Raw genomic sequence first — 14,160 nt, forward strand, 5'->3', positions numbered from 1 at the left:
GGTCTAGGTGAAAACCTATCACACTTTGATATACTTCCCTTTGGTTTCCAGTTTTATTCTGCAGGCAGATCTACTCACCGACTCATTTTACCCAGAAGCCACACAAACAATAAAGCTGATGGTAAGAAAGTGACAGAATGAAGAACAAATGGAAGAACTGATCTCTGCAGTAGAAGCACAATGTTAAAATCAGTTTAATCTAACTACAAAACCACACACTTATTACTTCTGTGGACAAAATTCTCTGTCTAATCCTTTAGTCTATCTGCCTGTTTGCTACAAAATGCCTACAAATCTATGTCATGAACGTCCCTGTCCCAAACACAGTAGGTGAGGAGGGAGGTGGCTGCTGTAGTGGTCCTTTCTCAGTGAAATCTGAAGGTAAGGTTAAAAAAACTCCTGAGTCCATCCATTGTGATTTTATCACAGTGATCTATTTTTCTTAGCATTTCAGTCCTGTGTGCTCAAAACCTAAATGTGGTGGTGTTTTTTTCTTTCGTAGTTGTTATATTTGCTTAAAAGCTCACAAGGAGTGTGCCTTTGTCCTAACCATTTTATTTCAGCAAAATACAGTAGGGTTGGATTAAGATGCATTTTATATACATACATGTTCCTTTTAGATAGTCAATAGTAAATGGATGGAAATGACATTTTACCACCATTCTTATTTTTGTAGCACAGATAGCCTTTTCTTTTACTGCCATAGGAAAATTTTGGAATCTTTTTTATTCTTCTATATCGTTCGTGACAAGTTTAGTCTATTTACAGGGAGGTGCTGTTTTGTAACACCAGGTGCAATTTTCTAATGCTAGGATTACTGAAAGGGACAGAAAAGTAATAGGTATTTTTATTCTGCTTCTCTACTTGTGTTTCACACTTGACAGCACTCCATGCATAGTTCATTCAATTTTCCCCTGGGTAGCCAATCAATAAGCCAATTTCCTTTGATGTTTGAGTCTTCTGCTCAACAACAGAGGAAAAGAAAAATATTTCAATACATAGGAAAACATGCATATAAGCTCACAAATATTGACAGGAAGACTCAAAGGCAGATGGGGTATCAAAAATTACAACTCTGTAGAAGACACACACTAGGCATGTGCAGGGACAATGATGGTAACTGCCCATTATCCTACCTTTCTACTTATAGGTATTAATCATGGTTTAACATATTTTGGAAAGATGAATCCAAGTCCCATGTTTGTTAATAGAACTGGTTGAATATTTTTGCTGGTTTTCAAAAGTAGTTTAATATGGAATCCTACCTGCTCTTTTCACTTTCTCTCATGTCTTCATTTTGGCAATACCACTGTGTTTGTCACATTACACGCTTTGCCAGTGAAATTGCAGGCAAATGTACATAAACAAAAATGAGCATTAAATCCATATTCTTTGCTCTACAGTGGATATTAACACCTAGTGTGACAAAGTTATGATACAGCTTTCAGTCTTTGATACCACTGCATTAAAAATATGTTGATCATGGTAATAAACATAACAACATCCTGCTCTCTAAAAAAAGACTTCTAGTCTATCCATTTGTGCCAATATGAAAAATTGCCTATACACATGTATTTTTCCAATGTTTTCTTAAAAAGCCATGTATAATATGGATCCACCATCACTCTGGGCAATCAGTTCTAATGCTTCCCTCTCCTTCTGGTCAGGAATTTTTTCGCTCAGGAGGGTGAATATTGCTCCTGGGACTTCCTACACCACTTATTTTCACCCTGATCTTCAGTCTCAATCTTTGCATGTGGAGTGCAGACAGCTGTACACTGTTGCCGCGAAGTGTTCACAGCCCGCTCCCTGGGACAAGAGTAAGGAGGGATGCAGTGATCTCCGGGTGTTCATTGGGCCTGTTGCAACCTGTTCTGAAACAAGCAATTTCATATTCTCTCCCTTGTCCTCACCTCTCATAAAAAACTATCTTCTGAAATAAAGTGCATGCGTGAGAGTCACTATTTCTATTTTTCCCTTCCAGGGGGAAAAAGAGCCCTGTTGTGCGGAGGCTTCCTAGCCTTGCCTGCGGCGGGGGGGTGGTTCCGTGCCTCTCCTCCTCCGGCTTCGGCCGCTGCGTGCGGCGGGGATCGCCCTCCCCGCACCCCACGCCTCCGGTTATTGATGGTGGCGGCCGCCGCCCGCCCCGCGCCTCCTGCCGCGCCCGCCCGCTCCCCCTCTCTCCCCGGCACTGCCGCAGAGGCTCCACCGCAACGCGAAGCCCACACAGCCGCTCCGGTCCGCCCCTTCTCTGGTCTGTCACGCTCGGCGGCTCCTCCGGGAGGCTCCTCGCTCCCTCCCGCAGCCTCACGCCGCGAGAAGGAGGCAGCGGCAGCGGAGGGAAGTGCCGCGGCTCTCCGCTGCCTGCCCCCGGTAAGTGATGCTCCGGGCACTCGGGCTGCCGCGGCTGCTTCCCCGCAACTTTTCCTCTTCCTTTTTTTTTTTTCCCCCTTCTTTTTTGCATGCTTGCTTTCAACTTTTCCACGGAACTTAACAAGGGGCTTGCTCACCGGGGGGCGCGGGGGCAAAGCTCTCTTCGGGGCAGGTCGAGCGCTGGACGGGAGCGCGGGGTTCCCGTTCATCTCCGCGGTGAGCGTGAGCAGTTTGTGCTCGGCTGCTGCTCACTCCAGCTCCATCCAGATCTCGCTCGCTCTTTGCACAGAGAGAGCAGGTTGCACAGATCCGAGGAGGTGTGAGCGTCTGATCTCTGCTTTAGAAGCTGACTGGCATATTAAAGCTGGCAGAACTTTTGCACGCTAGGGGAGCAAAAACAAGGGGTGTCGAGGTTCGCAGACTCCAGATGCTTGAAGAAAACAAGTTTGCAGATGTCCTAGCAGTAAGGATGGCGAGGAAAATCAAAGGTACACAAAGGTTGTCAATTCCAGCTCCTCAAGGAACCAACACTTTCTAAGATCTGTTAAGAAGGGAACAGGCAGGGTTTCATACCTTGCAACAAAAAAGGAAGGGGGGAAAAAAAGGAACGAACGAACGAAAGAAAACAAATTTAAGGCTTTTTGAAAACACCGTTGGTTTTGTCACTGTGGGTTTCCTTCAAGGATTGTAGCTCACATTGACTGCGTTGGGAGAATAGTTCAGCATTCGTGACCCGTGACGGGGAGCGGGGGACTCCCTCCCCTGCAGCTTCAGGAGAGGACTTTTCCAAAACACACCAAGTTCCTACTTTGCAGGGTGCTTTGGGAATTTAGGTCCCCAGACGCCTCCGATAGTATATGGGGAGGGGAGTGTGGAGAAGTCACAGTCAAGAAAAGTATAATCCAAGTCCCAGGGTTAGGAAGAGCTATTGGATGGTGAGTTCTTTTGAGGCAACCCCCGCCTCATTTAAACAGTGTTGCAGGGTAGAGGAGGCATACGAGCTGGTCTGGCAGTGCTGAGGGGAGGCAGGACACCGCAGGGACTGGAGGGCTGGGTAACATGGAGGTAATTGAACATGGAGGTCACTGATTAGTCTTGGGACCCTAATCTTGCAAAGCAGTGTGGATGCAGTGTGAGTAGGGGGCGAGGGTGGGAGCTGAGTCATGCTTGCTGGGGCGGCCATGGCACATCTGTAGAGAAAGGAGGGGGCTGAGGAAAGAAGGAAGAAATAAGGAAGAAGCACATAAAGACAGGTGGAGAGAAGGAAGAACGTCTCATGGAAAGATGCTGAGATCACCCAAAGGCTCCCCTGTGATTGACGGTATCCTTCTCTCCTTTCTGTAAAGGATTAGGACGCTGATGAGTGTATCTCTGATGTAGGGGGGGCTGGATTGCAGAGGTTAGTACAACACAAGAGAAACCTATTCAGATAAACACACTTGGTACTGCTGGTACTTCGGCTGCATTGCACTGCAGTGCAGGGAGCTAAGAGCAACTTCTGCCTTAGGAGAGAGAGGGAGCTGCTGAATTGAACTGTAAAGGTGGCACAAACAATGCCAAAAATTACTGCTTCACAAGGGAATTGCAGATAGAATTGGAAGTAGAGCTGTAACGAGAAATTGGAAGGACCTTCCTGATGAATTTACAATTAACCAAGAGGGGTTTTAGAAAAAAAAGAAAACAACACTCAGACCAAATAAAGGTCTCTGATTAGATTCATTGTAAATAGTATACTTCTGTTGGAAGTTGTTTTCCTCCAAGTGCTCCATGTGAAAGAGTCTCATTTTAACTGTGCCATATATCCTCCCAAATAGAAGTTTTACAGTGATCGTTCTTTTCATGGACTGAAGTGAGAACAAAAACTACCATTTTGCTGTTTTGTTCAGTATTCATAGTTTTCCCTGTAACTGATCTTTTATCCAGTATTTTTGTAGAGAACAAGGCACCATGGTAAACCAGAGACCCCATTCTTTCCCTTTCACCTAGAATTTTCTGCAATTTACCTAAATTTTCTTTAGTGTTTTGGTGGGTTTTTTTATCTGTTTCCACAATGTGGAAGCTAGAAGAATTGCTTTTCTGTATTACAGAAAATGGAGAATCCACGAAGAAATAACCATAGTAAATTCCAAGTGCAATTTTATTTAAATTTGGAGGAAGGCTTTTCATAGGCCAAATATTGAGAAAAAGACAGTCTGTCAATTAAGACTATTGACACACATCGAGCCTTCAAACATTTTGAAATGCTACTTGAAGAAAAAGAAGAAACAATCAAGTAATGCCTTCATTTCTGAAGCTGTATTCCTACTGCTTTTTCAATAAAGATGACTCTGAATATCAGTGGCACAGACTAGACACAGACTTTCTCTGATGGCAACTTGATGTTAAATTACATGTCATTGCTTTCTGGAAAAACAGATTTGAATTTGGCCAAAAGAGATAAAATCAACTGTTTTCAGATTTTATACCTGAGAAATCTAATTTATTTTCAATAATAAAGAAAAAGTGTTAGTTCTGAGCAACATGCAAGAAAGATGTTTGCAACAAAGAAAAATCACATGAAGAATTGTTATATTTGCAAAATATGATGTTACCTCAGGTGATAATATGAAACCTGTAATTCAGTTTATGTCTGCATGAGCGCATAAGATTGTGTAAGTTGCTTACAGTAATGGAAGATTTCAAATTAGTTTTTTTTAATTGTGTGTTCCAAAGCACAGAGGATAAGTATTTATTCACACTGGTTCTGATCATTCTATTAAAATCAGTGTGAATTGAATTGTAGGTTTCAATGGGAACTGGAGTGAGCACAGCTATATAATAATTAAGGGACTTTGGTTAGGGGTTTTTTACTGTTTTTATTGTTTTGTTGTTGCTTTTTTATTTGTAAAAGTACATTAATAAAGATATTTTGCATTCTCAGTCATATAAAAGTTGTTTTAACATCACAGGCAGATCACTTGGGCTGTATATTGCTCTGAATCCTTGAAACCATATGCGTCACAGGATGCATATCAATGAATGTTTAAACAAAAGCTCATCAATTAGATTAGATGTGTTTGCAAACCTGTGATAGGGAACCCACAGCTGCTACCACCACTTTTGTATTATGTAGTGCATAACATTTTCCTATCAAAACAGAATGGCATCCCTTATAAAATGATTTAGAGGACTAGATTTACAACTTGTCTTCTTTTAAGTGTTTGTAAGCAGTATAATGGAAAAAATTAATTGGAATTGTGCTCAAAGTATTGACACTGGGAAGAAAATGTAGTTAAATTTCTCTTTTAAATTAGCAGACTGTTTCAGTTTTAAATTAAATATTATATATTCTCTAGTATCTACATTACAAAACGTGGTGGGCCTTTTTTTCCTTAAAACAATGGCTGAAAACCTAAAAAGCTTTTATTCATCTTTGATTTTGTGTATTGCTACATGAGCTTCTAGAGACAGTTTAAACATGCAGAGTACCTATTCTTGTGTAAATATATATGATGCAGGTCAGTGATACATTAGTCATGTTTTTTTTCAAATTACCGTTGTTATGTCAACAAAAGATAAATAAGTTGGATTAAATATAATCAAATGCAGATGTTTTCAGCATGACTATGATTGAAGCTGTTGTCCTCTTGTTAAAAAAGAAAGGGCGTAATGCAACACCGAGCGCATCCTTTCCTTCTCTGTGGTTCCAACTCTCAGTCATTTTCGCACCCAGAGAGGCTAATAGAAGTTTAAATGTTGCATACACGACGAATGAAATTGCTTAAAGCTAAAGTGTAATACACTGTAATACAATTAACATCTTTTAATTTTTAAGACTAAATTCTTACCTCTGTTTATCTGTATTTCTGCTGACCAACTGCTGACAGTAAAGACTTACCATGCGTCAACAAAATGATTAGGTGGGCATTTCAACCACATATTTCTAATTGAACTAAAGATGAACCATATTAAAAATAGAAACGACATCTACCACATAATATAGCTGGTTCAGTGCACAAGGCATATAGCTTTATATTGATCTGGGACTCATGAAAAATATGGTGTTGTTGTAGCTTCATGTTTCCTTGCCAGCTGAAATGTTTGGGTTTTTGTTTTTGGTTTGGTTTTGTTTGTTTTTTGTTTTATTTGTTTGTTTGTTTGTTTGTTGTTATTTGGATTTTTTTAAGATAAAGCAGCATCCCTGTATCTGTCTCTCTCTGCAGGTTATCTTTGTGGTCATGGCTGTGTGGGTCTAGTTATGTACTTTGTTCTGAAATGGTAATCTGTGTCTCACAAGCGTGTCTTGAATTTTGACTGAATATCCATGTTACAATTAATACAGTTGGTAGCAGCATTAAAGCATCCTGCAGGATTTTTTCCCCCTTTAATGATCATTTGAGGGTTTGTGTACGAAAAAGCTTCATGAAATACATCATGCATACTAATTATTCAATCACTATTTTACCATTTAACCATGGTAACCATGGAATGGAGAGATGACTTTGCTTATAGCAGCTTATAGGGCCTCTGGGTCTTTATATGGCACCATATTCATTCCCTGTAGAGCTGGAGGATAAACTTCCCTTTCTGAAAGTGTAGCAGTGCTTACCCCAAGAAGGTGGTTTCAGAAACTGGATCCACCACCCCCACCTCCCTTGATGATGTGTAGGTTTTGCTTTTATCTGGGAATCCCAGCCATTGCTGCAGCCTTAAAAATGAAGTGGTACTGTACTGTTCCTAAGGCTGAGAAATGAGCAGAACTTTCCATGAGCCAACAGTGTGCTCTTGTGGCCAAGAATGTCAATATTATCCTGGAGTGCCTTAGGAAGAGCACTGCCAGCAGATTGTGAGAAATGATCCTTCCCCCCTATTCAACCTCAGCGAGGCCACATATGGAGTACTGTGTCCAGTTCTAGTTTTAAGAGAGACATGGAGCCCCTGGATTGGGTCCAGCAGAGGGCTACAAAGATGATTAGGGGACAGGAGCACCTCTCTTACGAGGAGAGGCTGAGAGAGTTGGGCCTGTTCAGCCTGGAGAAGAGATGGCTGAACATCAGAGTCTATTAGTACCTGAAGGGGCGGTGCCAAGAGGATGGATCCAGCCTCTTCTTGGTGGTGCTGAACTGTAGGAAAAGAGGCAATGGGCAGAAACTGCTGCACAAGAAGATCCACCTGAATATGAGGAAGAACTTCTTTATTATGTGTGTGATCATGAACAGGAACAGATTTCCCAGAGAGGTTGTGGAGTCTCCCTCACTGGAGATATTCAAGAACTGTCTGGACACAATCCTGTGCCACGTTCTCTAGGGTGAATCTGCTTGAGCTGGGAGGTTGGACCAGATGACCCACTGTGGTCCCTTCCAACTTGACTCATTCTGTGATTCTGTGATTCCAGTTGGAAGTCACTGCTCTCTATCATGTAGCTTTGTGTTGTTTCTTTTTTATCTCTGTGAATTCTTTAAATTCTGCCTTTTGGACAGCTGATGGTATAAAAATGCTGTCTATAATAATGGGGTAAAGTATTTATTTATTTCCATTAAAAAGAAATGAACTTGAAAATTCCATCACAAAATATATCCAAGTACCAAACAATAAAGATAAGATCATCAATGTATTTTTCTATTTCCTGATCATGCTGAAAGCTCTCTGCAATGTACTTAGGATATCTTCTTTGTACAGATATGAAGGCCTAGATACTAATTGGCATTTCCCATTTTAACTCTCAAGCAAACAGAGTAAATTTCTTGGTACAGAGTATGAAAGGTCCTATAGTGGTGGCTTGTTAGTGCTTCTCGAGGGAATTTATGTAACCGTGAATGTTCTTCATAACTCATACGAGGCCGATCCTGAAAGAAAAGGTAAGACCAAGGATTCCCATGGTCTCCTATGAGTTTAGAATATGTATATTCTTGATGTTACAGTGCAAATTTATCAGTTTTTACTGAGTTATTTTTGACCTGATTTTGATCAACAAGTCAAAAGAAGATAATTCTAAATGCATTAGATGAAGGTACCAAATATTAGCATTTCACGTTAGCTTGCTCTCCTGCTTTTCATATCAGCACATAGCTGTGCAATTTATGTTGGCTTTTCTTTGGGGCAGTATTCTTAGTGTCTAGACATCACTTCTTGTGAGTAGAATCACTGATTCACTTCCTGTGTAGCTGGTGCACAGTCTGCCGCTGACACTGGATTCACTTACCCTTTGAACATCCTTTCTCAGCATGTATGCAGCGCCTCAGCTTCAAACAACTCAACTTTATTTCCTGTCAGCTTTGTTAAATAAATCAATTTCTGGAAATAGAGCATTAGATGAAAATGCACTTAGTGATGTAAGACACATAACTAAAAACCTCCTTACTGTGCCTGGAAATTTTGCAAGGATGATCTGTTGGGGGGAGGGGGTAGGAAAAAAAAGAAAAAAAGGAGTACTAGGGCTCGTGGGAGTCTCCGCTATGCAGATGTAATCTGTTCTTTTCCTTGGTATGCCATCTCATCACTGGCTGCAGTATACTGCAGACATAATGAAGATGTTTAAAATAGCTACTTTCTGTTGCAGTCTAGTACACCAGTATGATGCTCTAAATGAACTACAGACATGCTTGAGATTATCCTACAGTGTGAATCATGATGCTTATAGATTGTCCTCCATTCATCTTCCTTGAGGCTGTATACCTCCCTCATAAAACCTTATAAAGGTTAGAAAAGTATAACTTCACCTTTAAAGATAAAAAAATGTATTTTCTGTATGTACCTTTTAATGCTTTTGTAGACTCTACATTCGCCTATTGAAAAGGTAGTCTCTATGGGTGACAGCAAGCATACACTTACAAGTTCGTTCTTTGCTGTTCTAAACTAACAAATGGATTCCCAAGTTTAACATATTTCATAGGGCTTTCTAAGTTGGGTAGGCCGAGATTGTTGTAGCAATTGGGAAAACTGGAAAAACATTTCTGTTAGTCTTTGATAATTTCTTTAGTCCATTTCCCTGGAATACTAATTCCTTTCCAATGCTCTTCTTGCCTTCAAATGAAATCCTGAAAAGAAAAAAAGGAACAACTTGGACATGGAGATGTGAGGATGCTTTTCCTAAAACTCATTAAAAGGTGATATAAATCTATATGGTTAGACACCATATAGAAACATCTAGCAGTTGCCTACTTAAATGAATTAAATTTTGCTTAATTTTTGTCTCTTCAGATGAAATTCCGTATTCAGTTCACATCTGAACTTGGGAGAGTCTCAGTCCTTATTAATTGCAAAGGTCTTAAAAGTTTTGCTTAGTACATGATATTAAGGATCTGAGCCATCTTCTACTCCATAAGTGAACTCCTTAAACTTTGAATATCTAAATAGAGACATTTAGGCCCCTGTTTATAATCATTCTCACTGGAAGACATATTCCAGTTGAATGCAGTAGACACCTGTATTCAAAATATAATTAAGATACCAGTTCTTGTACACCTTGAACAACCAAGCACAAACTCCCAGACGTTAAAAGATAATGGCATCGTGATAGTTCTGTGTATTTGCTTATAAAAATTAGAAGGCAGGAAAGGAAAAAAACCTCTAAACAATTGGTCAAACACATCTTAAGAAATAGATGTTTAGAAAATGAGTGTTAATTAGCTAAAACGAGTTATTTTTAGGTTCTGTATTGAACAGAGCAAAACTTGCTCCTACCTTAAGAACTTTAGCAGCTAAAATCCAAATTAATAAAACATAAACATCTCATGTGGTATTTACTGGAATTATGCCTTGGCTGTCCACTGTCTGTCCCTGACAATGTCTGTCCATGAAGAGCTGTCCAAGATGGGACACTACTCATTAGTAGTCTGGAAGCAACCTTAATGCCTTAGTCCTGGACACCTTACCTCCTCAAGACAGTTTTGGGTGAAGTGCTGCTTGTTTTGGACTAACTTCATTTGTAGGAATAAGGTGACACTGGAAATTCTGTTTCAGTCACATTTGTTCAATGGTTAAAACAATGAGCACACTGCTGCCATTCTACTTAATCATTTAGCAGACAGGAAAACTGTTTCTTCCTAGGAAAGAAGTTATTTCTCAGAGCAGGTTATCACTGGAGAAATTGCTCGCTAATTTCTGTATTACAGTAACAAATGAATATGGAGACTCCCTGCTCCCCTAGTCCAAAGGAAGAAAATGCATTTTCCAGTATCTGGAAAACTATTGCAAACCAACTTCTTTCAGTTATGTTGACTGCTCTCTAAAGTAGATTTTGTTCATAGAAATCACCAAAGAGTCATTTTATTGTGTATATTTCCTGAAATATTAGCAACTCAAGGGTATGACCTGAAATGTGCTTAACATTCCACTTGGTTTTTTAAGGGATGAGTGTTGTTGTGGCAGGGATAGGAATAAAATGTTTCCTAAATAGGCTTCTCTAGGCTTCTCTGTGTTTGCTCCAGGTACAGTTTTCCAGAATAGAACAACTACAGTTACCAACCTGTGAAGAAAGACACTGCCAGACTGACAGTCTAGCAGGCGGTTGGGGCATACAAGGCTTAAGGAGGGGCTGTGTGTTTGCTCAGCTGGGAAGAGAAGGCCAAAGGAAGATAGGCAAATCTAATTGCTGTCTTCCATCATCTAATGAACGATTAGTACGAAGATGGAGTCAGGAAACAGAATGGAAATTTGAATAAGACAGAAGGAAGAAATTCTTAACTGTGTGGGTATTGAAGTACCGGAGTTGATGCACGGGGATGCTGTGGACATCTCTGTCTTTGGATATGTGCAGAATTTTCCTGGACTTGGTTCTGAGCAACCTGATCCAATTTTGAGGCTAACCTGGCTTTCAGCAGAAGTAGAGTAGATCTCCAGAAATTCCTTCACACTTTCATTTTTCTTTAACTCTACTGATATAGGAGACTACTGGTATAAAAACCATATATTACTAGAAGTTAATAAATCCTCTAACTTAGTATCCCTCCTCTGTGAGCCCTTCTACTCACATCAGAATAGTATCTGCCTAAGATCAGGGCTTCTTTTTACAAGTTGTATACAAATTCAGAAGATGCACAACTGGGAGTGAAGAATTTACAATTTGAGAGGAAATTTGATTACTAACAGCAAAATACTCCATCCTGTTAATCTGTATTCTGTCAATTTTCTCTTATTTGGCTAGAAATTCTTATACTGGCACAGACTGAGATGCAAAATCTAGATGATAATCTTAATCAAAAAATGACTTCAGCTGATAAATGACATTATTTGTTCTACGGTTAAAAGACCAAATTGTAGAACTGCAGAATAATATAATTATCTATTTATTTATGGAGATGTTGTAGCTTATAGTGGCCATGATTTAACTGTCTGGATACTTTACTCTTCTTAGGGAACTGTACTTTGGAATACAGGGGGAGAATCTGAATAGAAATTACCAGACTTCATAGTAAAATACAGTTATTCTAAGATGAAAACAATATATTGAATAAGTCTCCTCACATGAGATCAGAAATCATGAAGGCTGTAGTTTGAGGTTTTTTTACCAGCCTAAGTTGCTTTGTGCTAGTGGTTGCTCATGAGATAGAAAGTTTACTTGCAGTATCCAAGTTCACATCCGACAGCCATAGTTAATTCTTTCCTTCTCTGAAAAATGCATAAGGGTTTCTGCATCCTGGGCTAAATGGTTTTCCCTGATTGTAGTGGCACAAGAAGTTTGGCATATTTTCTTTCAAATTTTCTTATATGATTAGTTTTAGAACTAATGCAATCAGATGCACTAGTTAATTTTCACCAACATTCACTTTTACTAGCTCTATGGCCAGTGTTGTACAGAAGTAGATTGTGAGAATTAAAAACAAGAAATGTCATTTCCAAAGAAACATCTAGTGGAGATGTTCCCCGTATATGTACACATATACATTTACATACACAAACATATATATACGTAATATATGTAATCTTGTTTATTGCTATAGGGTTGTTTACATGGATTTTTTACTCAAGAGAATAGGTTCTTGCAGAAAAAGGTCTCTTGGCTGATAAAGTGGAAGTCTTGTGGCAAGTAAGTGTTGACAAAGTCTCTGCCAGCAGATTGGTAGGAAATAGAGCTAAATTATTGATTAAAAATTTTCAGTCAAATGTTGATGATTCTTTATTAAATATAATGTGATTTAGGTCACTTTTATTTGTGGTTATAAGGTAGAGAAGTATTTTTCCCTAGATGTGAGAAGCTCTTTTATATTGTACCTCTTATGTGTGAAATAAATGGAAGCCTTTATGTATGTCTGTGTTTCAATATGTAAGAATAGTAATGAGCTACAGGTTCCAATACACTGCACTCCTCCACTCCTGTGATTGGGAAAATAAATTTCTGTGAGAAGTATCATAATGTCTGTGCAGAAGTATTCTTTCATTGGCTGAATTTTATGCTAGCAATTTTCTTTAAATTATTGCTTTTTTTAGAACATTAAATAAACTTGAATTCATCTTTATTTAATATTCTGAAATACTGGAAGTGGAAATTCTATGATGTCTTCTGTCTTTGATTATTTTAGTAAGGTATGTTTTTAATTAGGAAGATATTTTTAATCAACGAAAGTTTTTGAGAAAGTGGATGGCATAACTGGAATAGAATTGATACAAAAGGAACCGTTGCTGTACACCATAAAGGATCCATAAACATGTAGAGGTTTTTAAAAAGATCTAGGAAAATGTTAAAAATACTATTAAGAAAAAAACCTGTTACTTGATGATCTAACAGTGCTACAACAGCATAGAACACAAGGGTTATGTACTGAGTGTGTGAACTGTACCACTGAAACCTGTGGAGAGGTCAGGAGAGCAAGAGCACATGCAGTGGACAGAAAAGATATACAGATTCAAATTTCTGGAAATTTTTTTAAATTAAAACCTGAATTTCCTTAATGGGAAGGTCCCTTGCTTTAATGGTGCAAGCACTGAATGTTGCATCAACTGTACAATTTGCAAAACTGTTTTCAATGAAACCAATGCCCACACATTCAAGGAACTAAGCACTTAATCAATATGATGTATATCCTGAAGCCACCACAGTGTGATACTTTTAAAAGCTAATTGTGAGCTATAATCAAGAACTAATTGGCTGATGAAGCAAGAATTTCTTTTCTAAAATTGCTTTGCTTATTAAATTTAAAAATTTATGACATCTGGGTTTTTTTTGTTTTTTTTTTCCCTAGAAAAAAAAAATTATTTTTAGAGCATGTCTGCTATGGTATACTGGGCCTTAATTTGAACTTAATTTGCTGTTTATTTGGCCAGCTTTGGACCTATACCTCTACACACACATGAGTGGGTTGCTCCTTCTTATACTCTCTTCAGATTTCCCAGCCATGGAGTAGTCAAGAGACCTGCTTAGAGTATAACGCTAAGTTCCTTCATTAGTCAGCTGGCACTGGTGGCATACAGATCATTTTCTGTCTTTGAACCAAAAATATAGTCTGATTTGAGTCATCCAGGGCCTCCACTGTTAGTGAGTAAGGGAGGGGTCTTAATGTTTCTTTCAAATAAAAAAAAGGGATAATAATAGACCAAGTCTGAAGAGGAGAAAAATGGAAATTCTTATAAATGCCTATTAGTAATGCAAAACATTTAAATAGTGCATGGCCAAGCATGAAGATAAATGAGAACCCACTGAAGGAGCCATCCAAGTGCAAATACTGGTTCTTCCACATGGTCTGTGAGTGTGTGTATTTGAGGTGCTAATAAGGGTATGATCCATGTCGTCTGTGGCATTCAAGGGACGTTATTGATGTGGCATTGCTTCCCTGATTCACTAACAGTAGCAATATCTTCAGTTAAACAAAA

The 14,160-nt window shown here is 39.1% G+C and overlaps 1 protein-coding gene across 1 annotated transcript in view; it reads left to right on the forward strand.

The window, feature by feature from the left end:
• Positions 1 to 2,214: 2,214 nt before the first annotated feature.
• SV2C (synaptic vesicle glycoprotein 2C) overlaps positions 2,215 to 14,160 on the forward strand; it is a 114,739-nt gene continuing 102,793 nt past the window's right edge. The window contains exon 1 of the mRNA XM_051788219.1: positions 2,215 to 2,373. The gene's annotated coding sequence lies outside the window, so the exon portion shown is untranslated. The remainder of the gene's footprint in view (positions 2,374 to 14,160) is intronic.

Source organism: Manacus candei, unplaced genomic scaffold (assembly GCF_025592945.1).
Source record: "Manacus candei isolate 608988 ecotype Guabito, Panama unplaced genomic scaffold, ASM2559294v1 h1tg000024l, whole genome shotgun sequence".
Taxonomy (NCBI): Eukaryota; Metazoa; Chordata; class Aves; order Passeriformes; family Pipridae; genus Manacus; species Manacus candei.